At 44.4% G+C, this 23,506-nt stretch overlaps 1 protein-coding gene across 24 annotated transcripts in view; it reads left to right on the top strand.

The window, feature by feature from the left end:
- The window catches only part of DTNA (dystrobrevin alpha), a 340,146-nt gene that overhangs the window by 135,675 nt on the left and 180,965 nt on the right, over positions 1-23,506 (top strand). For 3 of the 24 annotated variants that reach the window (XM_075920743.2, XM_075920747.2, XM_075920742.2), the window contains exon 2: positions 15,119-15,178. The exons of 20 other annotated variants lie outside the window; for them this stretch is intronic. The gene's annotated coding sequence lies outside the window, so the exon portion shown is untranslated. Of the gene's footprint in view, positions 1-15,118; positions 15,179-16,775; positions 17,466-23,506 lie in introns of those variants that run through there. One more of the 24 variants, XM_075920745.2, reaches the window with a different exon arrangement.

Genomic DNA, 23,506 nt, shown 5'->3' with positions numbered 1-23,506 from the left:
AGTTCATACAAGAATTTTTCAATTCTCCATACTTAATGTTACCATTTTACCTCTGTTTCAATCAGAATCACTCACTGTTTCACACCTTTGCCCCTCCTGAGCAAAGACAGAGCTTCCCAGTATGAGGCTATGTCTAGATGGCAGGCTTCCTTCGGAAGAATCTTTTTTCAGAATTGATCTTCCAAAAAAACTTCTTCCAAAAGAGAGCGTCCACACATAACAGCACATCGAAAAAGCGATCTGCTTTTTTGAAAGATAGCGTTCAAACTGAATGGACGCTATCTCGCATCTAAGCTGTGATTACTATGGATGGAGTGGCCACCAGGCACCTGTGTTTTTTCCTTTTTCCTCTTCTTTCGAAAGAACTCCGTCTTCCCTGTCCATGCACGCCTTTTTTGCAAAAGAGCTCTTTTGGGAGAAGGCTTTTTTTCTCACAGAAAGAGGATTACCAACACAGGAAAAAACCTTCTGTTTTTCGATTTACTTTCAGAAGAACGTGATTTCAAAAACAAAGAAACAGCCTTTTTTCTGACAAAACTCTGTAGTGTAGACATACCCTGAGTGGGGAATTTTGTGGTATAGAAAAAGCATTGTGAGTATATCAAATGTATTTACATTTTGCTATAAACAGGAGAAGAATCCAACTTTGTTGGTGAAAATGGACCACATTAACTAATACCTATTACAGTTTATAAATTAATAAAATAGTTGTAGTAATTTGAAAATCAGAACCAGAGTTTAATGTTCTAAAATCTTAACCAAAAAAGATCTGTTAGAACATGTGAGCTGTCTTTAATCAGAGTGGACTCCTGTGCTAAGCGCTATACACAAAGGACAATAAAAGATAAATTTGTGTCTTTGATGAATGGGGGCCAATTTACAAATGAAGACCTCTATACAGGGCATGTAATCTATTGGTTTGAAAACTCAAATTAGCATTTAGGCACATAACTGACCATTGTATATATCAGTGTTTCTTAAACTTTTTGAGACCATGGAACACCAAACAATATTTTTTATGCGGAACATCTAGAGTTGCCAGATGATTTAAAAAAAAAAAAAAAAAAAAAGCACCGGGGAGTAACCAGGGAGACCTCAGGAGGTGGGGCCGAAATGTGGAAAAACTTCCTTAATTAGAAAATACCCTGGGAACACCTATGACAATCTTCTTCAAAAAACAAACCCAAAGAAGTAACAAAAACAAATAAGAGGTAGCGGCACACCTGCGAGTTGTTCACGGAACACCAGTGTTCCTCAGAACGTAGTTTAAGAAACACTGGTATATATTATATCTAAAAGTCCATACGAGGGATTTGGAAGTCCTGTTGAAGTATCCACATGTGTAAATATCAACCTGCAGAGAGAGCTCATTGTACTTCATCTGTGGAACACAGAATCCTGGAAGATTCAGTGAAAGACAATAAGCACCTAAGAATTGTTGTTTTAGACCTCCTGTTCCTTGCCCTCCCTAAAGAACTTGGCATTTCAGTACAGACCCAGCAAGAATGACAGGCCTATTTTACCTTAAGTCAAGTAAATAACACTGTAACTCTCCCACTTTTCATAGTCAAACATCCTCCTCAAAGGTTTGACTGGGAAGGCTTTTTCATTTATCACAACTCTATTTCTCATGCTTATCTTCCATGCTAATAACAGATGGATGTAGTAATGCTGCAACATTGTTACAACTGTTGCCTGATGATGCAGTGGCTTATATATTTCATGTCATCTCTGAGTAGTGTAACATTTTTTGGATTCATCTATCTTTTTATTCAATTAAATAAAAATTCACTATTCCTTCAGAGAGATTTAGGGAAAAGAAAAAGTACTTCATTCCAGTGTCTTAATTTAAACGTGATACAAGCCCTTGAAAGATAATCAAGGGTTTATTTCTGTTTAACAGGAGGGTCATTTGCTATATGAAAAAGGGGACAGTTGCTTGGCTGCCCCCTCACTCCAGATTTTTCATAGGTCTTTGTGTTCCATTGTGTTTTCTGCTCTGCCACCACTCCCCAACTGCCCCCATCCCAGAAATATTCTGAAATGAGGTGCCTGCCATTTAATCATTAAATCTGTGCCAATGAAGGGCTTAGACCGGTGGTGGGCAACCTGCGACCCGCAGGCTGCATGCATCCGTCCCACTGGCTTCTGTGTGTGGCCTGTGAGACACTTTGTTTACCTGTGCCCAGGGAGACTGTCTTGGTTATGACAAACTTGCGACCTCTGAAATGAAGGAGGGTCATTCATGCAGCCTGCTCACTATCCTAGGTTGCCCATAGCTAGCTTAGACTGTGCTTAATGGCAGTCCCTGGGATCAGTGTGACTCCTAACATAGTGTAAAGTAAGTATATAGTGTCTTAGCTCCATACAAGTAGTGAGGAGGCTAAATTATCTGAAGCTTTGTCTGTATCTCCTATTGGTCTTCTAAACACACGAGACATAAGTTAACTTGAGAGAAACCTTTCTAGGTAATGATATCAGAGGCGAGGGGATGTGAATGGCTAACCCTTATTGGGTGATGCTTATAGGTTAAAATTAACCATAGGAGGCTGGAGTAGGTGGGGGGCAGGAGTTCAGCCCAGTGGGGTCCCACTGCAAGTGGTGGTCACTCCATCCGGAGCAGCAGTTGAAATAAAATAGTCATACCAGTTTTAAAATTACAGAAACTATCACTGCTTTTTTGCCTTCCTAAAGCTGAAATGGACTGTCAAGTTGAAATCTACTCATCTTAGTAAAAAAACAGTTAAAAGTAGTTTCACGTACTGTCCGGCTGTGTCTACACTGGCATGAATTTCCGGAACTGCTTAAAACGGAATAGTATTCCGTTTTAAGTTTTTCTGGAAAAGGAGCGTCTACATTGGCAGGCTGCTTTTCCGGAAAAGCCCTTTTTCTGGAAAAGCGTCCGTGGCCAATGTAGACGCGCTTTTCCAGAAAAGAGCCCCGAGCGTCATTTTCGCGATCGGGGCTTTTTTCCGGAAAAGACTACTGGGCTGTCTACACTGGCCCTTTTCCGGAACAGTGTTTCGGAATAAGGACTTATGCCCGAGCGGGAGCAGAATAGTTTTTCCAGAATAGCAGCTGATTTTGTACAGTAGAGCATCATTGCTTTTCCGGAAATTCAAGGGTCAGTGTAGACAGCTCGCAGCTTATTTTGGAAAAGCGGCTGATTTTCCGGAATAAGTGGCCCAGTGTAGACACAGCCTCCTTGTTTTTCAACCACCTCCCCATATTTTTGATTTCAGTCATTTTCTTTATTTAAAAAAATGTTTTGTTTCTGTTCCCTGTTACTTTATGGGAAGTCCACACAAACATACTAGAAAATCAAACAAACAAAACATAACATGCTGTCAAAAGCTCAAATCAAACACACTGGAAAAAATCAGAGGAAAAATGTTATTTGTCTCTTCAATTGGAGTCATTTTAGATGTGACAATAGCAACTTAAAAATCAGACAAAGATGATTTTGGGTATTGTTTTAACTTCACTGTTCCATTAAAGGTTCTTTTATAAAGATAGTGTGGTCCTTTAGCACAGCAGTTCCTAACCTTTTTGATACCGGGGACCGGCAAACCCATTCACAAAATTTTGGTGGACCAACAACATTTTATTTGCATAGTCATTATGTCCTCTTGCCGTGCAGCAAACCGCTTTTTCATGGCCAGGAGGAGATCCTGCCCCTGCTTGGCTCTGGCTGGCTGAGAGGTGGGGCAGGACTTGCCTCTCCTAACAGCCATAGTGTGAGGGGAGGCACTGGGCAATGTTCCTCAAAGCTGCCATGGTCGAGCAGCCAGTGGTCTACGGCCCCCCACCAGCCTGCGGACCGGCAGAGGGGAACCACTGCTTTAGCAAACAAAATAAACTATGCAGGTTAATGCAGCAGTAGGACAGAACACAACCCCCCCCCCCCAAAAAAACCCTTTCAAAACCTTTCATAGCACTTTTAAAAAAAATTAAGGCATGCTGTTGCAGTGTTACAGCACAATACAGATGCTGCTTGAATAGGGATGGTAACACCTCAGCCATTTAGAAAGAAAACACAGGTATAGAATCAGCTAGCTGTCCTTGTTACTAAGGTTTTTGAGCACAGTTTCCTTCAACTGGTAGAGGAATCTTTGCTACTCTCTCTTTACTTTGTGAATCCATAATACTGACCTGTAAACAGGATCAAGGCATAGACATTATAGGTCCATAGGGTATGTCTACACTACCCCGCTAGTTCGAACTAGCGGGGTAATGTATGCATACCGCACTTGCTAATGAAGCCCGGGATTTGAATTTCCCGGGCTTCATTAGCATAAGCGGGGAGCCGCCATTTTTAAATCCCCGCTGCTTCGAACCCCGTGCAGCGCGGCTACACGGGGCTCGAACTAGGTAGTTCGGACTAGGGTGCCTATTCCGAACTACCGGTACACCTCGTTTCACGAGGAGTAACGGTAGTTTGGAATAGGAACCTAGTCCGAACTGCCTAGTTCGAGCCCCGTGTAGCCACGCTGCATGGGGTTCGAAGCAGCGGGGATTTAAAAATGGCGGCTCCCCGCTTATGCTAATGAAGCCCGGGAAATTCAAATCCCGGGCTTCATTAGCAAGTGCGGTATGCATACATTACCCCGCTAGTTCGAACTAGCGGGGTAGTGTAGACATACCCATAGTTAGTTTCCCCGTCTCTTGGAATATCATAATGAGGTCAGAATTTCAATGTTCATTTTTAAGTAAATTTCCTAGTCTTTCTGGCTGAGAGAAGCTCAAAAATGTGAGCTGAGCATAACTCATTCAGCGATGCTGCATGTGTCTGCAGAAAGCCTAAAATTAAGTCTGAGAGAGTGTTATTTTAAGGGCAACTCTGTGAACATGATCCCAGTAGAGAATAATTCAAGAGGAGAAGAGGCAAGAGAAGAGTGCAATGGCTCATGCACCCACACATGCACTCCAGGGGCTGAGATAAGTACTGTGCTGAGGTTTTCTGCCACTCCTGCCTCTACAGGGCGGAGGAACTTCTAAAGTTGCAGAGGATTGGGATTCCCAGGCTTCCGCCACTCCAAAGGTGGAGGCTGGAGGTGGATCACTGAGCATAGCGCCAAGTATGCCATAGGGATGTCAATGAGTACTCAACTGTACGAATAACTGATAAGCCTAGGCTTATTGGTTTATCTTGTCAACTACATGCATCCTCCCCTTGCTGCCTCTGTGTCAGAGGCAGCAGGATGTGGAAGGAGGAAAGGTTGCAGTGAAGTAACCCCTGTCTAAGGGGGGGTCTGAGCTCCCTGTGGACAGAGACTGCTACACGTCCAGCAAAGGAACCTCAGTCCATGGGGAACTGAGATCCCTGCAAGAAGGGGCTGCTGCCACCCCATACTGCTGCCTCTGATGCAGCACTGGCTGCCGGTCCTGCCCCTGAGGACTGTAGAATAATTGTGTAACTGATAGAATTCATGCGGTTACGACTCTTCAATTACCCGATATCTTGCAGCCCAAGTATGGTGTGGTGCAATGTACCTAGTGCCCTCGGTTGCCTTAATCCAGCCCTGCCTGCAGCATCTTTAGTTGTTCTTGAATAAGGTATGCTAATTATTCCAAATTGTATGGTGACCTGGCAGTACTGATAAATGAGTCCTGGAATGAGCTCACTAATCTATCTTTTCACTTGGAGTTTATTCCAGGGATTGTAGCCAAAGATGAACAGTTAGCTCTCTAAATCCTACTGTACGCCTCTTCATGGTTTTTTTTAAACCGATACCCTGAAGAAATGCCCATAATTATGCATGTCCACTTCTAGTTTGCCAGAGAGGATGATGGCATTGTTTTCTAATAGTTGCTTTGGTGTTGCCTGTGCCACTTTAAAATAAAAACCCCTTTTCTATGTAAGGTTAAGCGAACAGAGAGGACTGTGCTAAAATGGTGCACTTATTAATTTTCTTCTAAGTATTCAGATGCTAGAGTTCAAAGTATGGTATAAATACCTAAAGAGATGTGTAAGTGCTAGCAACATTCTTAACAAATGTTTGCAAAGTAAAATATCACTAGGCACAATCTCTTCAAGGTGGAAGCCCTTGGATTTAATTCAACCCACCCTTTTACTATGTTATGTGACGCTTTTAATGACAAAATTAATATTTGAAAAAATAGCACAAGCTCTGCCAAAGGCAGTATGTATGCAAATGTAGCCAAAATAATCGTGGGGTAGTAGCCTAAGGATTCCAACGTAGGATGGAAGAGTTCAACCAGTTAATTGATATGTAATAGCTTATCTGTTAACCTCACTAGTTAAACTCCCGGCCACCACGGCAACCTGTGGGTTCACCAGGAGTACGCGGAGCATTTAGCCAGTTACATAGTTAATGTTTATTTTTAATGTTTACATCCCTATTCCAAAGTGCTTTACAACACTTTACCTGTGGGAACTTTACAACCATTACTTCCAGAAGAACACTAAATGTATGGTCCAGAAGTGAAGAAGAATGTTAGATCAAATTGAAACTGCAAAGGGAATTGTAGCAAACAGAACGTAGTTACCCAAATTGTAATTTTGGCCAGAATATCAAAAAGTGCAGTGGGCTCTTTAAAGATAGGTGATCATAATCTTTGCCATAGATATAATATATAGTGTGACTTAACACCTCCCCGGAACTTTGTATCAGCACTGACTCAAAGGGAAGAGTGCCACCTACTGATTCCTAAGGGCATCCCGGTTTGCCTTTGTGGTTTCTAGTCAAATACTTTTGCTTGCAAGATCTGTACTGCTCATAACCTCAGGCAGTATGACTGCCGTAAAATAGATCAGTAAATTAATACCATTAATTTGTTTTTTTAAAATATTTGTTAGTACTTTCAATCATCTTGGAACAAGGATAGGTTCTGGGGAGTGTATCTTCTAGCCTTGTGCTAATTGAGCTCTCTAGTCCTATAACAGTAAATATTTTTTTGAAGAGGGTATAGTTCATTTAATTGAAGTGGACGTTTGGTATATATTGTATATTACAGACTAATCTCTAAACTCCAATCTGTTGCATGTTTGTGTTTGTGTCTTCAAATGCTATTTATCATTTCATTTCTGCAAGTCAAACAGTCATAGAATCATATTTCCCAATTAAAAAAAATCTATTTTACATCATGGCTGTTTGCTCATTAAAACACATGTGCATGTACACACATGCTTAATGTGCATGTGCTGCAGTACTGTGGCGGTTGCCTAGCAACCAATGGGAGGTATGTCAAAAAGCAAGAGGAGCTTTCAATGAAAGAACAGAAGCATCCACATTAGTTTCAGGTGAGAGGAGACTTATTGCTGGCTTGACTAGCTCAAATGGTTTTATGTGATTATGCTGATGCTCTCCTAGAAGTCACATGCTAAAATATGAAGATGAAAAGGGTGATGTTCAATATAATATTCTGAAGCTTGTTAGTGACCAACGGCTATGTCTAGACTGCAGGCTTCTTTCGGAAGAGATCTTCCGAAAACACTTCTTCCGAAAGAGAGTATCCACACTGCAAAAGTGCATCAAAAAACAATCCAGACTGAATGGACGCTCTCTCGCATGTAAGCTGTGATTGCTATGGACGGAATGGCCACCAGGGCACCTGTGCTTTTTCCTCTTTCCTCTTCTTCCAAAAGAATTCCCTCTTCCCCTTCCACATGCCTTTTTGCAAAAGAGTTCATTTGGAAAAAGTCGTCTTTCTCACAGAATGAGGATTACCAATACCGGAAAAACCCCTCTGTTCTTTTGATTTTCTTATGGAAGAATGCAATTTCAGGGTGGATATTCCTCAAGTTTTGTTGCAAAACTGGCCGTTTTTCCGACAAAATTCTGTAGTGTAGACAGCAAAGGGACCCACTTTCTTTATAAATATTTTAACAGTGTGCGTTAAGAAATGCTAAAAAGGTCAGTTGTCTCATCACAGTATTTCCTGAAATGTTCTTCCTGCATGTTCGTTACAAGGCCTTCACTCTGTTATTTAGCATTGTTGCCAGTCACTGAACACTTACTCCCAAGCACACTCTTGTGCTTACTCTGGTGAGATGTGCCAATGAGTTCCTTGGGATTCCTGGCCAGACAAGGAACTATATTTAATAGTGAATATTTTCAGGCATGGGTGAGGAGTATAGAAAATCTCTACATGCAAGAAAATCAAAGGCAATCCAAAGGTGTAAAGTGAGATGAGAAAAGTAACCTGCCCTTTCTCTCAAGGCAAGCAAGGGATCACAGAACATAGAAATGCATTTAGTATTGCAGTGCATAACTAGTTCAAGTTCTGAGAGTCACAGAAGAGGAGATTTAAGTTGTCCTAACATACTCTGAGTAACTACTTGCTCCAGTCCCCTCCCCCAAATTGTGAGAAATAATTACCAAGTCCTCAGGCTATAAGGCTTCAAGTCCCAGCTGTACTGCAAAATTCCTGTGTGTCCTTGGACAAGGTGTTTAATATCTCCAAACCTAAATTCTCCATCTATAAAATAAGAATAAGAATGATGCTCTGTCCTTCTAGGATATGGTGCAAATATGAACTAAGACCTATTTGAGAAACTCCGTGATAAGGTCAGTTGTATACATATACATAGTGATAGATCCCTTATGTGCAACAGTGGGAGTACCCATGAAGTTTGCCCCAAGTATAGGAGACCCCCTGACAGGAGTTGTGCCCTAAAGATATGAAACATAGGATTTGGTGGTCCTAGCAGCAAATTTTTGAACTGTCCTAGTAGCAACATACTCAGAACTAGCTGTCAAGCCTGCTTACCAGACATTACTTGCATTGGTTTACGGTTATCATATTTCAAATTCTCCAACAGAGGACACTGCTAGGGGTAGAAGAACTGGAAGGGGGCACAGTTCCTGTGGTAATATCATACAATGCCACCCTTACTTCTGCTGGTAATGGCGCTGCCATCAAACCTGGGCAGCTGGCCAGCAGCTGCTGCTCTCTGGCTATCCAGATCTGAAGACAGCGCCACTGCCAGCACAGAAGTAAATACAGTAAACATACATGCTGCTATTAGGGCATGCTAGGATTTGCCATTCTACCAGAATCAATGTTGGAAAAAAGTCAAGCAAGAAAGAATCAGGGACATTTGTTTATATTTAAAAAAATATACTGAGACACAGATCGGAAGACCGAAAAAGAGATCATGTCTGGGAAAAACTGGGTATGTGGAAACTCTACATAGCTTCTTTCAAGCATAGTCTGTCTGGCTATTGTGAAGAGGGAATATTTTGTTTTTGAGAACCATGCCAATGTAGGCCATGCTCTCTACCCTCCTCTCTGGCAGACATGTCTTGCATCCACTTTAGGCATGGACACAAACAATGTTACATCTATTCTTGACTATAACCATATAGTATGAAAGGTTTCACACATGGTTTCAGCTTACATCAGCCCTGTTTACTTTAGACTCATCATCATTTCCCACCACTACCTCCACTCTTGCTGCTGCCCTGATGTTGGCAATGGTGAGCCCTTGTGTACCCTGGTCACCGGTGCCATCGTGTCGCTAACCCTACTCAGAGGACACAGAGGTTAAAATAGTGACAGCTAGTCCATGCTAGTGGTCTGGCCCACCTCTGGAGCTAAATAGTCACAGCAATAGTGGGGAAATGTTAACAAAGAAAGTCTAGTATAGATGCATCCATAAGTAAACTGACAGGTTTACTGTAAGTAGGTCGCCGATGTCAGCTTTCAGTGACTCCAGACTTTCTGGTAGATTCAATCCAATAAGCACACGACACTGCCCCTCTTGGTTTTGGTACCTCTAGCTAGCAAAAAAACAAACAAACAAACAACAAAAAACCAATCAATCAAAAACCACTGGTTAAAATGTCCTTCACAAAATGGTTTCGTGTTAATTCATGACTGTGTGGCTGTCTTTAGAAATCTCCATGGAGACAGAAATCTTATTAGATCAGGCTTTTATACAGTTTTCAGGTGACCTGAATAATAATATTTCATCTGGGGTGCTCAAGGTATTTTACAGATGTTAACAAACTAAGCTTCACAACAGCTCTGTAAGGTAGCTAAGGATTAACCTCTTGGCAGACAAGACAGCCTGAGCCACAGAGAGGTTAAAGGCCAGGTTTATGAACCTCTCTGTTCTCACTGCCAAGCAACAGACAAGTTACAGTAGTTTCACTAGAATTATGTGAGTAGCTGTTCATCAATATATAAATAAGAGTTGCACAAACCAGGCCTCACTCAGTAACTTCTCTTGGATTAGAAAGAAAAACTGTGGTATCACTGGGAACTGAAAATAAATCTCCATATTCTTAGGTCTGTCTTTGAACCATTAGTGCTTCCTTCTATGAGACTTCAAGGTCTGAAAAATTATTTCATAGCTGTTTTTTGTGCTAGTGTCACTTTAATTCTAAAGGACTTTCTTGCTTTTTCTTATCCTGCAACCTACAACATTCTTGAGCATGCCAAATATATGTGATATGCCACATGAGGTTCTCTCTGCCCTTTTTGTGGTCAGATGTGGAACAAGTATCAAGAGCTCGGCTGGTAGATACTGTGTCCAGCCCATTATAGATTATTGCTTATTGTCCAGATCAGCAATAGAAGGTATCCTGGTAGCAATTTAAAGCACTCCCTCTCACTGAAATTTTCATTACTTCCAACTTCGACTGACTTTGAAGCAAAATCTTCATTTCAGTGGAAAATAGGCTGCATGTGTTGGCACACTGCAAGAGTGATCTAGTTTCTCAGGCTATGTCTATACTAGAGGGCTTTATTGGAAAAAGGTACGCAAATTGCTTTTCCCGTCTACACTGGGCTAAATTTTGGAGAAAAAAACCTCTTTCGGAAGAGCCCTTCTTCCTTGTGGGAGGAGGAAGACAGGACTTCCAAAAGAGCACATCTGCTCTTCCGCAAAAATAAGCAGAAGAGCAGACGCGTTCCCTGGACATGGCAGAGTTTTTCCGGGATACCTCTGATAGTCTAGACATAGCCTTAGGCTTGAGGGAATATCTGGAGGGTGTAAGGCATTTGTTCCTCCTGCAACAAAGAACTATTTTTTTATGGGAAAGGTTGCCACAGTCCTGTTTGGCTGCTCAGGAAATTAAGCCTCCCTCACTTCTTCTTACTACTTTTTTAGCCCTGTTCAGATTGCAACTCTGGCTGGAGTTGGAGTGATGAGAGCAAGTTGCTATTTTTCCAATATACCCTGCTGGGAGCAAATGGATAGTGAGGGGATAATGAGAGATGGACACTTGGAGTTGCCAGCTCTGGCAATTTTATTTCAAGTATCATGAGGTTTAGTGGGTTTTTCCCTCCCTTTAACCCTGTTACATGCCGCCAGGGACTTTAAGTCCCAGCTTGTGTATAAAGTTCATTTTGTTTCTAGCCCCCATAGATGCAGAGAAGCCAGAATGTGTCCAGAGTGTAAACTGAAGGCTCAGAAACAAGAAGGAAGATTAAAGCTGAAAATGTATTTTAGTTTTAAGAAATCTTATGTTTTTTAAGCCATTCTCCTTATTCTTTGAGACCTGAGTCATGATATTTAAATGTTTCAGGACTACAATCTTGAGTATGGGAATGAGCTTTGCTTCCTCCCTACCACTCTGTGGCTAGGGTTTCCAGGCATGCTGTTTTCAACTGGTATGCCTGGTTGAAAAGGAACGTGGGTAGGTCTGGTTGGTACCATCGACCAAGTCATTAAAAAGTTCAGTTATCAGCATAATGGGGGAGAAGGGCTAAGGCAGGTTTTCTACCTGCCCAGGCTCTGCATGGCTCCTGGAAGCAGCTATCAAATCCCTACAACTACAAGGTACAAGGGGAATCCACGTGCTGCCCCTGCCCCTGAGTGCCAGTACCACAGCTCCCATTGACTGGGAACTGTGATCGGTGGGAGCCACGGGGGCCATACCTGTGGGCATAAGGGCACAGCATGCAGAGCTTCCTTGCACCTAGGGGCCACAGGAACCTGGTGGCTACTTCCTGGAACCCGTGGTAAGCACCACTTGGACCCCACACCTCAACCCTTTGCCCCAGCCCGGAGTCCCCATCCACACCCAGACTCCCTATTGGAGCCCACAGCCTGGAGTCCCCAAACCCTAACTTCCTCCCCTAGCCCTGAGCCCCTCTCCTGTGCTCCAGTCTCTTCTTCGCTGGCCCTACCCTAGAGCCCACACCCCCAGCCAGAGCCCTCATCCCCATGCCCCAACTCCCTGCCCTAGCCTGGAGCCCTTTCTGGCACCCTGAACTATCAACTGGAGCCCTCACTCCCCTGCCCCCCAAAAAAAACCCTCATCCCAGCTCAGAGCCCACTCTTGTGCCCTCACCTCAGTGGCAAAGCCAGGATGAAAAACTTGGGTGGGCCCCAACTTCAAGAGGGTTGGCAGGGAGAGGATGCAAGATGGATTGGAGCCACCTCCCCTCGTCATCTTCAGCTGCCCTTGTGGGCAGGATAGTGAATATTCTGGCCAGGCCCCTCCTCCATGGGCCCCAGGCACAACCCTACACTCTGTGGGCAGTGGCTCTCAGCTCCCATGCTAATGTCCCTGCTCCCTGGCTGCGCAGAGCAGAGCAAGCCCCAGTGCCCTGCCCCTGCCCCCTGGCAGGAGAGCTGGGTAGATGCAGCAGGTCAAGCCCCCTACCCTGCTCCCTTGGGCAAGTGCTGGGGCTGTAGTAAAGAGGGGGTGGGAGGTTGGTCTGGATGCTAAGTGAGTGGGTCATGGGTGGCTATGCACCTGCCTCACTCCCCTCCAAACACCCCTCACCTCAATGCTCCCCCACCCCAGCCTGATGAGTGTGGGTGAGGGAGTGTACATGACAGAGGGAGGCAGATGGAGAGTATAAGGGGTGGGGCCAGGAAGAAGGGGCAAGGCAGGAGTGGGTCCTCAGGGAAGGGATGTTTGGTTTTGTGAGATGAGAAAGTTGGCAAGCCTGTACTGCAGTGGCGGACAGCCTGTGGCCCTGCACTTCCTATGCCTCCTCTCCCCATGACTTATAAAGCACCACAAATCCACTGATTTACACCCTGTCCCCACTCCTCCCTCTCCGTCCTAGGGCTGGAACACCACAAATCAGCTGTTCAAGTTCTGGGAGGGAGGGAAAGGAGTGGGGCTGGAGCAGCGTTCTGAAAGTTCTGGGAGGGTGGGAAGGAGTAGGAAGTCTGGGCTCCAGTGCCCCAGTGCACGTACGGCGCATGGGGAAGGAGGCAGACAGTGGGGTTGCAGAAGGAACCCAAGTGGGCCATGAGCTATTGCAGCTCACTGAGCTGAAGGAGAGCCACTCATGCGACCCACTCTCTGTTCTTGGTTGCCCATCCCTGCTATAGTGGCCTGAATAGCTGGCTGGTGTGTAAGGAGGAATAAGTCCTCCATGAAAACATGGTAAATGAAGTAGCTTACACACTCCATAGAACCAGCAGGGGGGAAGTGGGACTCACTTCTGCTTCTGATGTAGTACAGCTACTCACAACCTCCCACTGAATACTGATCATAAAGTTATAGTCTACTCCAACTGCTGACCTGGGCTAGATTTGTTTGGCAGTAATTGACTGTTTTGTTGTATGAGTCTGTAACGTCCCGCCCCATGGGACCGGGGCAATTAGTCATGTTCAGCTGTCACATTTAGTCTCTAGGTTACCGATCGGGGTGAAGGGGGACCTGGGCCCACCCCCTCTCCAGGTCCCAGCCCAGGACCCTAAGGGTGGGTGTCTTAAACACACCGCCCGACCGGGGGGGGCTACGGCCGCAACTCACCGGTCCCCGGGGATTTCTGACCCCGTCCTGGGCTACTTCCTCCGACCCCTGCAGTCCTATCCTGCCACGCTTGGTCCGGTGGGGCGCCGGGTGGGACTCACCCTCGCCGGCTGCGTCGTTCTCCTGCTGTCGGTCCTGGAGCACCGTCCGGTACCGCCGCGTTCTCTGCTCTCCGCACCGGCCGTCTCGCTACTCAGGCGGGCCGCCGTCTCTCCCCTCTCTGCACCAGCCACCTCGCCAACCGGGCGGGCCGCCGTCTCTCCCCCCGGGCTCCTGGCTGCCCAGCTTTTGTATCCGGCACCCCTGGCCTGGGACGCCAGCGCATGCGCCTCGGGCAGCCGGCAGCTCCCGGGGCTCTGGCGCCGGGGAAGCGCCTGCGCCTGCGGCCGCCACCGAACATGCGCAACAGAGCCGCTCTGGCTCTTTGGCAGCAGTTCCCCACGGCGCCCAAGTGCAGGGCGCGGGGTTGGGGCTCGCGATCCCCGCCGCCCCGTCACAGAGTCATAGTTGGTTTTGCTAGTTTTATTTTATATAGCTTGAGTATTTTTACATAAATGATCAAGTGCTACTATAATGATCAGAACCTTTGGTAGAATGATCAGAACCTTTGGTAGAAATTAAATAAATAAACTGCATTTCTATCAGGAAAAAAATATTTGTCGAACAAAAATACATTGATCTCAGATAAATATAGATAGTAATTTTTAAGCAACAATGTGTTTGATGCTTTACAAGAAAATGAACAGTCCCTAAGCAGAATGTATTAAAAAAGAAAACAGACATACCTTCATTTGAATATATTTCATATTGGCCCAACATCATTTTTTTTCCAGAGAGGAAATTAACTTACTATGTTCCACAACAATAACCACTTGTTGCTTCAAGCCACAATAGAACCTTTTCTTCCAAAAGCAAACACCATCTGGAAGCTAGTTCCCACATGCAACAGGAATGCTTTTAAAAAGTGCCTATGAGTTTTAGATAGAGAAGGTTTCAGAGCTATTCCCCAAATTCCCAATGAATGGGGAATATCACTCAAACTGGCAATTCTTCTAGGGCTAAAAATGAATTTTTAAGTGAGCCCACCATAGTTAGATGCTGCTCTAAAAAGAGAGAGAGAGAGGAAGAAAGAAAAGGAAAAATGCCTCGGGGGAGCAGTAACTATGAGTGACACACAAGTCTGCTTTTAGCCATTGCACACAAGAGCAAACATGAATTATTCAAAACGCAGTTCTATTAATCTTTGCTTCATCTCCCTGTCTGTAAAGAGATAGCAGATGCTGTATTTCCAGTGCAGACACTGCCTTACATGCCCACTCAGCAGGGCATTACCATGAATCACAGGCTCTGGAGACTTTCAGCAGGTTGTCCTAGAAGACCCAAGAGTACTTCAATCATCTCAACTGGATTTTTTTTATTTATTTCAGAAAAAGAGGAAATACTTCTACACAAAACCTTTCCTTCACAGTCATTTTCTGTTGATACAGGTGACTTCCTTTTAATTTTCTATTAAGCTGTTTCAATAGACTTTTTTTGCTTTGCCTGCTTTTTAAGCCATCAAAAATACACATGAAAGATGGTAAAATAGTCATTGTCCATGGGAATTTCATTTTGTTTACAGCTTTTGTATTTGTAATTTATCATTTAAAGTATAACTCAAAGAGCTTGTGAATAAACATTTAGGAACCAGAACTGTAGTCAGGTGTGTAACTTCAGAGAGTGTTTTAAAGCCTATCAATTCCCTCAGTGTTTTCCTGATGGTAAGAGTGATTTATAGAAGAAATTGACATGAGTGTAAAAAAGGCAGTCTGAAAATGAGTCATAATTGTGTTTAGAATTCTGTTCTCTTGTACCATAACTTGTCTATTTTATCCACATATCTGAAGTGCCAGGACACATTTTTTAAATAAATAACAAATAAATAGCTGTATGTCTTTGAGGCATAGTAAGATGATTCATCCAGGAAATGACACTGCTGTTTTCAAAATTGATTACCTGTAGCTCTGTTCATCTCCTCCCCCAATGTAATATATCTGAGCTCAGAAACTCACTTTAATTGGTTGATTTAAACTAAATATGCCTCTATTGGTTTTGAAAGTTCCTTCATTTAAGTAGCTATACACAGTAAAAGTTCATTTGAAAGTAGATTGGCTCCTGTTACAAATCTGTGAGCAGGAGATTACAGATATGGTGATGATGGCCGCTGACCAGATTTCAAGATAGGTCCTCCTCTACGTCATGGTACTGCCATCTGGCTTGGCTTTCTCATTCAGACGTATGACATATTGTGCAGAAAAACTCATAGCTTGCTGCCACAAATGGTAGTAGAACTTTGCGCTTACTAAGAGCCTTCGTGACTGGTTGCCATGCTTTGCCCTTGGAATAGTTTTTGTAACCCTGAGAAGGAAAGAGAGACATTCAGATACCCAGCATGTCAGTGCAGAGTTACTGCTGCAGAATCTCTATTTAGACAACCATCAAGTGAATGTAGTTCTTAAGAAACATGACTTATTGACAGCCCTGCCAGTGTGCCATAAGCATGACTTGGAGGAACCCCCTACTCATAAAAGGTGCCCATGCCTGTCTAATTATCACATCTCCCCTGCAACTGTTAAACATGGTACTAATTAGAATGGCAATCATGCTGTGGGCACTTGAATATTAGGAATTCTTTAGAGACCCTCTGTTTTCATAGGCCTCAGAACAACTTTCAGATTGTAACTGCTTTTAGTCTGATGATTTTTGCTAAATTCATGCAGGTAATTAAGATCATGCAAGGCTCTGCACATAGCAAATGTCTATCCTCATGGATCCAGTTTCAAGATTTGGGCTTTTTTAGAGTCAGAAGAGTCTATATTCTGTTACAGTTACAGAACCATCCATTGTCCAAAGACCATATTTTAATGACATTGCTGCGAAGACTATACCACTTCTGAATTTATATAGAAATGTAAACCATCCACATTTAAATCAGTTTTGCTGTAGTTAGTAGTTACATAACGGTAGTTATTTAATTAATTATAATAAAGTCTTAACTTTGATTGGTTGGTGTTGTCCAGTGAAATACAGTTAGTTCTGTTCCACAGTTAAGCAGCAGTGTAAATCTTTTCCAAGGCCAACATGGTGGAAATAACACCTTTGGCTTATTTCTATATTTGATCATGTAATGTTCATCACCTACTATGCAGCTTTACTGTTGTATTTCTCAGTGTGGAGTAAAACTGTGTGATCCTTTTCCAACAGAGGCAGTGATCTGAAATTTTGATGCCACTAAATGGCATGAGGAGCTAGATAATAACCAGCTGTTTAAAGGATCAGTGACAATTTCATATCATTTGGTTTTCTTATCTCCTAGTTGCCCCTCCAAAAAAAAGTGAAATTTTCAATGTTAGTGTGTTTCTTTTTAGACTCTTAACACAAACTGAGGTCGTGTAGGTAGCAGAAATCTATTTGGAATAGAATTACTGCACAAGAAAAGCACCCTGACTTTTTACAAGGTGGGTGGAGGGGAAAAAAATCAACTTTTTGTCAGTCTTTTGTATTACAGCAGCTGGATTCAATGCTGCTATGGCAACACACCACATGATGAGGTGTATTAGATTGCTCTGTGCTGAGCATAAGGGGGAGAATGAACATGGCTTTTTATTGAAGTTAAAGGTTACTTTGGAGTTTCTTCTGTAGAAATGTTGAAGGTCAAATGCTATAGTTCCCCGCATATGTTGTATTCAAAGAGAAGAATTAAGGGTGTATTGCTGTATTAAACTGCAGAATCAGGTAAGGTAAAGCTGTATCTGTTAAACTGAAGTCTTCTTACCTTCTCAGGGTGAGAACTTCCTAGAGTTTTTCCTCTTTCATTTCTCAGAGTATATACAGTTTTTGCTAATGTGAGAGTGTTAATATGTGGACAGAGGTTTATAGATTTTGAGAGATTTCTTTTACACTGCATAAAGATAAGGAATTATATTAGAATTGTAGATGGTGAGTTCCCTCAAATTAGTGTGAAAATGTGAGGATTTTCATTATTGTTTCCAGATATTAAAAAATCAATAATTATTTTTCTTAACCACACAGACATTCAGAACAATGTCTTACTAGCAAGCTTTTAAAGAGTATTGCATTTATTAAGGCTTTTTTTCTTTGTCTGTATAAGTGTATCTGAAACCTGTAAATTAATTCTCTTGTTATTCCTCATTTCAGACTTTGTGATGTCTCTGCTTAAAACTGCCAGTTCTTTTGCTTAGTTGAACCAAACTTCACCACACTTGTAGGGATGAGAAAAAAGTGAGCAGTGAATATGAAATGTTCGCCCATTAACCATTCATCCAGGGATAGGCAAATATAAACTGTTGTTAAAGGCATGGGATTAACCTACTTAGTAAGAGCCATAGTCCCAGTTCAATGAAGCATTACACTCCCATATTTTCTACGGAGGCCCCCCTCCTCCTTCCTTCTTAAAAGGGATAGGCTTTCAAATGGCATATTTTGGATGGGGACCTCTGAAAATTGAAAGGCAAATTTCTCAGCCAAAGATGGGCTTGGAGACAATTTACAACAATAATTAATAATTTTAATGGATCTAATTCAAGATAGAATAGGCAGTGCCCATTCTGACTGCCCTGAGGAGACTCCAATGTTTTGGAAAATGTCTATCATGTGACATTTCAGACATATTTTTTTCCTCAGTGTTGTATCCCCATAGTTCCACCACTGTGTATAGTTACTGTTCTCTCATGAAAGCCCAGAGGCAGTTAATAGAACTTCATGTAAAAATTAGGACTGCCCTGTACATTGGCCCTCTAGAAAATGCTGCCTCCACAGAGAACAAAACTGCACCAATGGCACCTCCATTATCCAAATGCTGTTTACATTGATTTAGAGCCAATGGGGAGTCTAAAGATGGATTGCTCTTATAGTTCTGTCAAAAATACAATATGAAATCACTCTTGAGAGGAAAATTTCCATATATTTGGGTGGGCCAGGAGAAGATGATCAGTGTGACAGTATTATGGAGCTTTTCTCAGATGCTGACAAAATAGCAGGAAAAATGCCCTCCTCGCACCTTCCATACAGTGTGTAAGATACCTTCCATACAGTGTGTCAGAAATGTGCTGTCTCCACAGCCTGAATAAAGGGGTTTCCAATGTGCCTATTCTGTACCTTTCCCAAGATTACAAAAGGTTAATACAGGTTGAACCTCCTTTGTCTGTTACTCTCTATCTGTTACACCCATGGTCCAGCATGATTTTAGTTAGCCAAATGTCCACTTATCGTGGGTGTCTCCAAGATTTCTGTGGTCTCAAAGTTTGCTTGTAGCCACCAGTCCTGGCTTTCAGTGTTCTGCACTGTTTTTTAGCTCTGACTTACCCCAAAAGTATTCTAAGAATGCGTCTGCACTGCACTATTATCTTGAGATAACAATGCAAGCATCTATACAGACATTCTATTATTTTGAAATAATTTTGAAATAATATACGGCTTATTCCAAAATCTGTAAACCTCATTCTGTGAGAAATAATGCCTATTCTAAAATAGCTATTTTGTGATAAGGCATGTGTAGATGCTCCACTGCTGCTATTTCAAAATAGCCCCTCACCAGGGCCATTCTAAGTTATTCTTCCTCAGTGCCTCCTGGGGCTCTAAATTGAGATAGCTTATTTCAAAATAGCAAGGAAGGGAAGCCTCAAAGCCTGAGTCTGAGACAGGCTTCCCTAATGTAGACATGCTATTTTGGAATCACTATTCCAGAATAGCTTATTTTGAAATTAGAGTATATCTACATTGCACACTAAGAGCCCAGGAAGCAGTGGAAGTGTTAGTAATGCTATTAGAGAATATTGATCTCCCATGGTTCAGAAAATTCTCTAGTTCAGCACCGTCATATCCTAAGGCTGCTGGACTAGATGTATCACCAGTTTAGAGCAACAGTTCTCAAACTGTGCGTCAGACCCCGAAGTGGGTAGCCAGGTCTGGCATTAGACTTGCTGGGACTCAGGGCGCAGGCTGAAGCTGAAGCCTGAGCCCCACTTCCAAGGGCCAAAGTGAAAGCTCAGCCTGAGGGCTTCAACTCTGGGTGGCAGGGAGTTAAAGTTACAGGACCCTTGCCTGGGGCTGAAGCCCTTGGGCTTAGGTTTTGGGCCCCTCACCAACAGTGGTGGAGCTCAGGGTTTGGCTTTGGCCACCCTACCCACAACAGTGGGACTTGGACAGGGTCAGGCTTTTGTCCTTTTCCCCCTGGGATCGGGTAGTAATCGTTGCCATAAGGAGTTCCAGTGCAATAAAGCTTTAGATTCCCTAGGTTAGAGGATGAACCAGAGGAAGAAGTCTCCATCTCATTCCCACTGGAGCTAGGGATGTAAAATCCCGTTTAATCAGGTAACTCGTTAAACATTATGATTAGCCAGTTAACTGCTTAAACAGGATCCCCCGGGCAGGGAGCTGCTTCAGCCCAGCTGGTCCTGCTGCACCATGGGCTGTTCTGACCAGGCCGGGCCACGGTAGATGGGGATGCTCTGGCTGGGCTGGCCCCTCTGTGGCACAGGAGGCCCAAGCGGGCTGCAGTCGACCCTTGCTTTCCACAAGCAGGGATGGGGGTCTGTTCTGACCTGGCCAGGCCCAACAACTCTGCTTCAGCCAGCCCAGCCCCAGTGCACAGCAGGAAGCAGGCACCTGCTCCAGGACACCACAGACGGGCAGGCTGCATCTGGCCACCGGTTAAGCAGTAACCAGTAAGATTCACCCGGCAAGAGTAATTCTTAACTGTTAACCGGTTAATCTATGACATCCCTAATTGGAGCTAAATCAGAAGCATTCCTGTGGCAACTTTCAAATGGTGCAATTTGAGGTCTCTCATTACAGGCAGTCCCCGGGTTACGTACAAGATAGGGACTGTAGGTTTGTTCTTAAGTTGAATCTGTATGTAAGTCGGAACTGGCGTCCAGATTCAGCCGCTGCTGAAACTGATCAGTTTCAACAGTGGCTGAATCTGGACGCCAGTTCTGACTTACATACAGATTCAACTTAAGAACCCCAGGCATCCCCAAGTCAGCTGCTGCTGAAACTGATCAGCGGCTGATTCCAGGAAGCCCGGGGCAGGGGCTTCCTGTAGTCAGCCACTGGTCATTTTCAGCAGCTGCTGACTAGGGGACACCTGGGGCAGAGCAGCTGGGGTGCTGCTGGGTTGGTCCAGTGGCACCCAGAGTGGTGCTACGGGACCAACCGGCAGCGCCCCAGCTGCTGTACCACAGGCGTCCGGAGCAAAGCCGCGGAGCACGGGGGCAGCGGGACAGCCCAGACGCGCCGTGGCTATCCTGCTGCCCCCGGGCTCCGAGGCTTTGCTCTGCTTTGCTCCCCGTCCCCCAGGTCTGCAGACCAGGGGGAGGGGGGGGAGCAGAGTAGAGCAGAGCGGCGGAACGCGCGGCCAGCTGACAGCCCAGACGCATCTGGGCTGTCAGCTGGCCGCGTGCTCCGCTCTGCTTACCCCCCCCCCCCCATGGCTTGCAGACCAGGGGGAGGGGGAGCAGAGCAGAGCAGAGCGGCAGAACGCGCAGCCAGCTGACAGCCCAGAAGCATCTGGGCTGTCAGCTGGCCGCGTGCTCCGCTCTGCTCCCCCCCCCCCGCAGATCAGGGGGAGGGGGAGCAGAGTAGAGCAGAGCGGCGGAACGCGCGGCCAGCTGACAGCCCAGACGCGTCTGGGCTGTCAGCTGGCCGCGTGCTCCGCTCTGCTCCCCCTCCCCCTGGTCTGCAGACCAGGGGGAGGGGGAGGGGAGCGGAGCGGAGCGGAGCAGAGCAGAGCAGAGCGGCAGAACGCGCGGCCAGCTGACAGCTGGCTGCGCGTTCCGCCGCTCTGCTCCGCTCTGCTCCCCCTCCCCCTGGTCTGCAGGGGGGGTGGGGGGGAGCAGAGCGGAGCGCGCGGCCAGCTGACAGCCCAGATGCTTCTGGGCTGTCAGCTGGCCGCGCTTTCCGCCGCCGCTTTGCTTCCTCTCCCTGGTCTGCTCGAGACCAGGGAGAGGAAGTGCCCCGTTCGTAACTGCGGATCCGACGTAAGTACTTTAGTGCTGTACTTTAGTGCTTCAGAAAGCAGATTCCAAAAATGGTGTAACTGAGAAAAGAAGCCTGAATGGTGGGAAGCTTGACGCAGGCAAAGAGTAAGTGTATGTTACCCTAGATCACTGGGAATGAGCATATCACAAATTTACACTATATTCCTTCTGCTGTAAAGAGGTGACTTTGAGCAGAGCATGAGAAAGAAGCAAGCATTCTCTTGTGCCTCTCCATTCACAAGACTGGGGTTGCAAAATTAGGCTCATAAATGGGCCACCCTGTTATGCTCCCAGGATGAAATGAATTAGTGGGAGTGGAATTATCTGACAAGAAGTAAAAATTAATTAATGCAGAATCTTTAATGTGGAAGAGTAGCCAAAATGGGAAAATACTGTAGTCAAATGAAATAGAGCTATGATTTTGTTCTGACTCCACTAGACCAAGTAAAGCATGGAAAACTGAGTCTGAGTTAATCTCTTCATCTTTCTAGCATTAGGAAACTTGCCCAATTCTGTAAATGAGGAATCCAGTTCAGAGAGCCTGGAAGGCTTATCCATAGTAAAATAGTCTCGCTGTTTCATCACTGGTGTGATATTAACTGCCCAACTATTCCCATCTAACTGAGTAGCATAGAAACAATTTTTTTAAAAACAAGTAGTCCTGTGGTACCTTACACACTAACAAATATATATGTATAGTGTCATGAACTTTCCTTGACAAAACCCTCTTCCTCAGATGAGATGATCTTGAGTGCTAGTTATTCCAGGGATGAATTTGATCCAGTGAATGCAAAGGGATCCAGTAGAATAAGTAAGAAACAGCTTTTGATAATGTTTTCTCTATGAAATACATCTAGGCCTGTATTAGGTTATTCAGAGGAGGAGATTTAACTGGCAGTGTATTTACGGTTCTGAAAAATATATTCATTTTTATTTCCATTCATTCATCTTTGCTACAGTAGCACCATCTCAAAACCTAGTCATTTCAGGGTTGGAAGGCCATAATTTTTATGGGACCCAGCAGACAAAAACACAGGCATTACTCAGAAAATAGCTATAGTGAGAGAAATAGTTTCTTCCACTACCATAGAATCAAGTAGGTCTTTTGTATGATTTCTAGTCACATTAAAATAGACAATCTAAGAAATAGACCCTGGTTTTGGAAAATGATCTCTAATTTTTTTTTTAATATCTGGTTTCAGATATTCCAAACATGTAACTTCTGAATCTACTCTTCTGATGCTATACAGCATTAAGGGTACGTCTAAACTACATGCCTCTGTCGGCAGAGGCATGTAGATTAGACAGATCAGCAAAGGCAAATGAAGCCGCGATTTAAATGATCGCGGCTTCATTTACATTTACATGGCTGCCGCGCTGAGCCGACAAACAGCTGATCAGCTGTTTGTCGGCTCGCGCGCTAGTCTGGACGTTCCCCCTGTCGACATCAAAGCCCTTTGTCGGCAGCCCCATTATTCCTCGTGGAATGAGGTTTACCGGGGCTGCCGACAAAGGGCTTTGATGTCGACAGGGGGAACGTCCAGACTAGCGCGCGAGCCGACAAACAGCTGATCAGCTGTTTGTCGGCTCAGCGCGGCAGCCATGTAAATGTAAATGAAGCCGCGATCATTTAAATCGCGGCTTCATTTGCCTTTGCTGATCTGTCTAATCTACATGCCTCTGCCGACAGAGGCATGTAGTCTAGACACAGCCTAGGAGTGCAGCTACACAGCACCCTGCTGTTGGAATAAGTTATGCAGTTTGCACTAAGCAAAT

This window comes from Pelodiscus sinensis, chromosome 2 (genome assembly GCF_052426305.1).
Source record: "Pelodiscus sinensis isolate ZL-2025 chromosome 2, ASM5242630v1, whole genome shotgun sequence".
In the NCBI taxonomy this organism is placed as follows: domain Eukaryota; kingdom Metazoa; phylum Chordata; order Testudines; family Trionychidae; genus Pelodiscus; species Pelodiscus sinensis.
The sequence above is the reverse complement of the archived record's forward strand: the minus strand, read 5'-3'. Positions and strand labels throughout refer to the sequence as shown.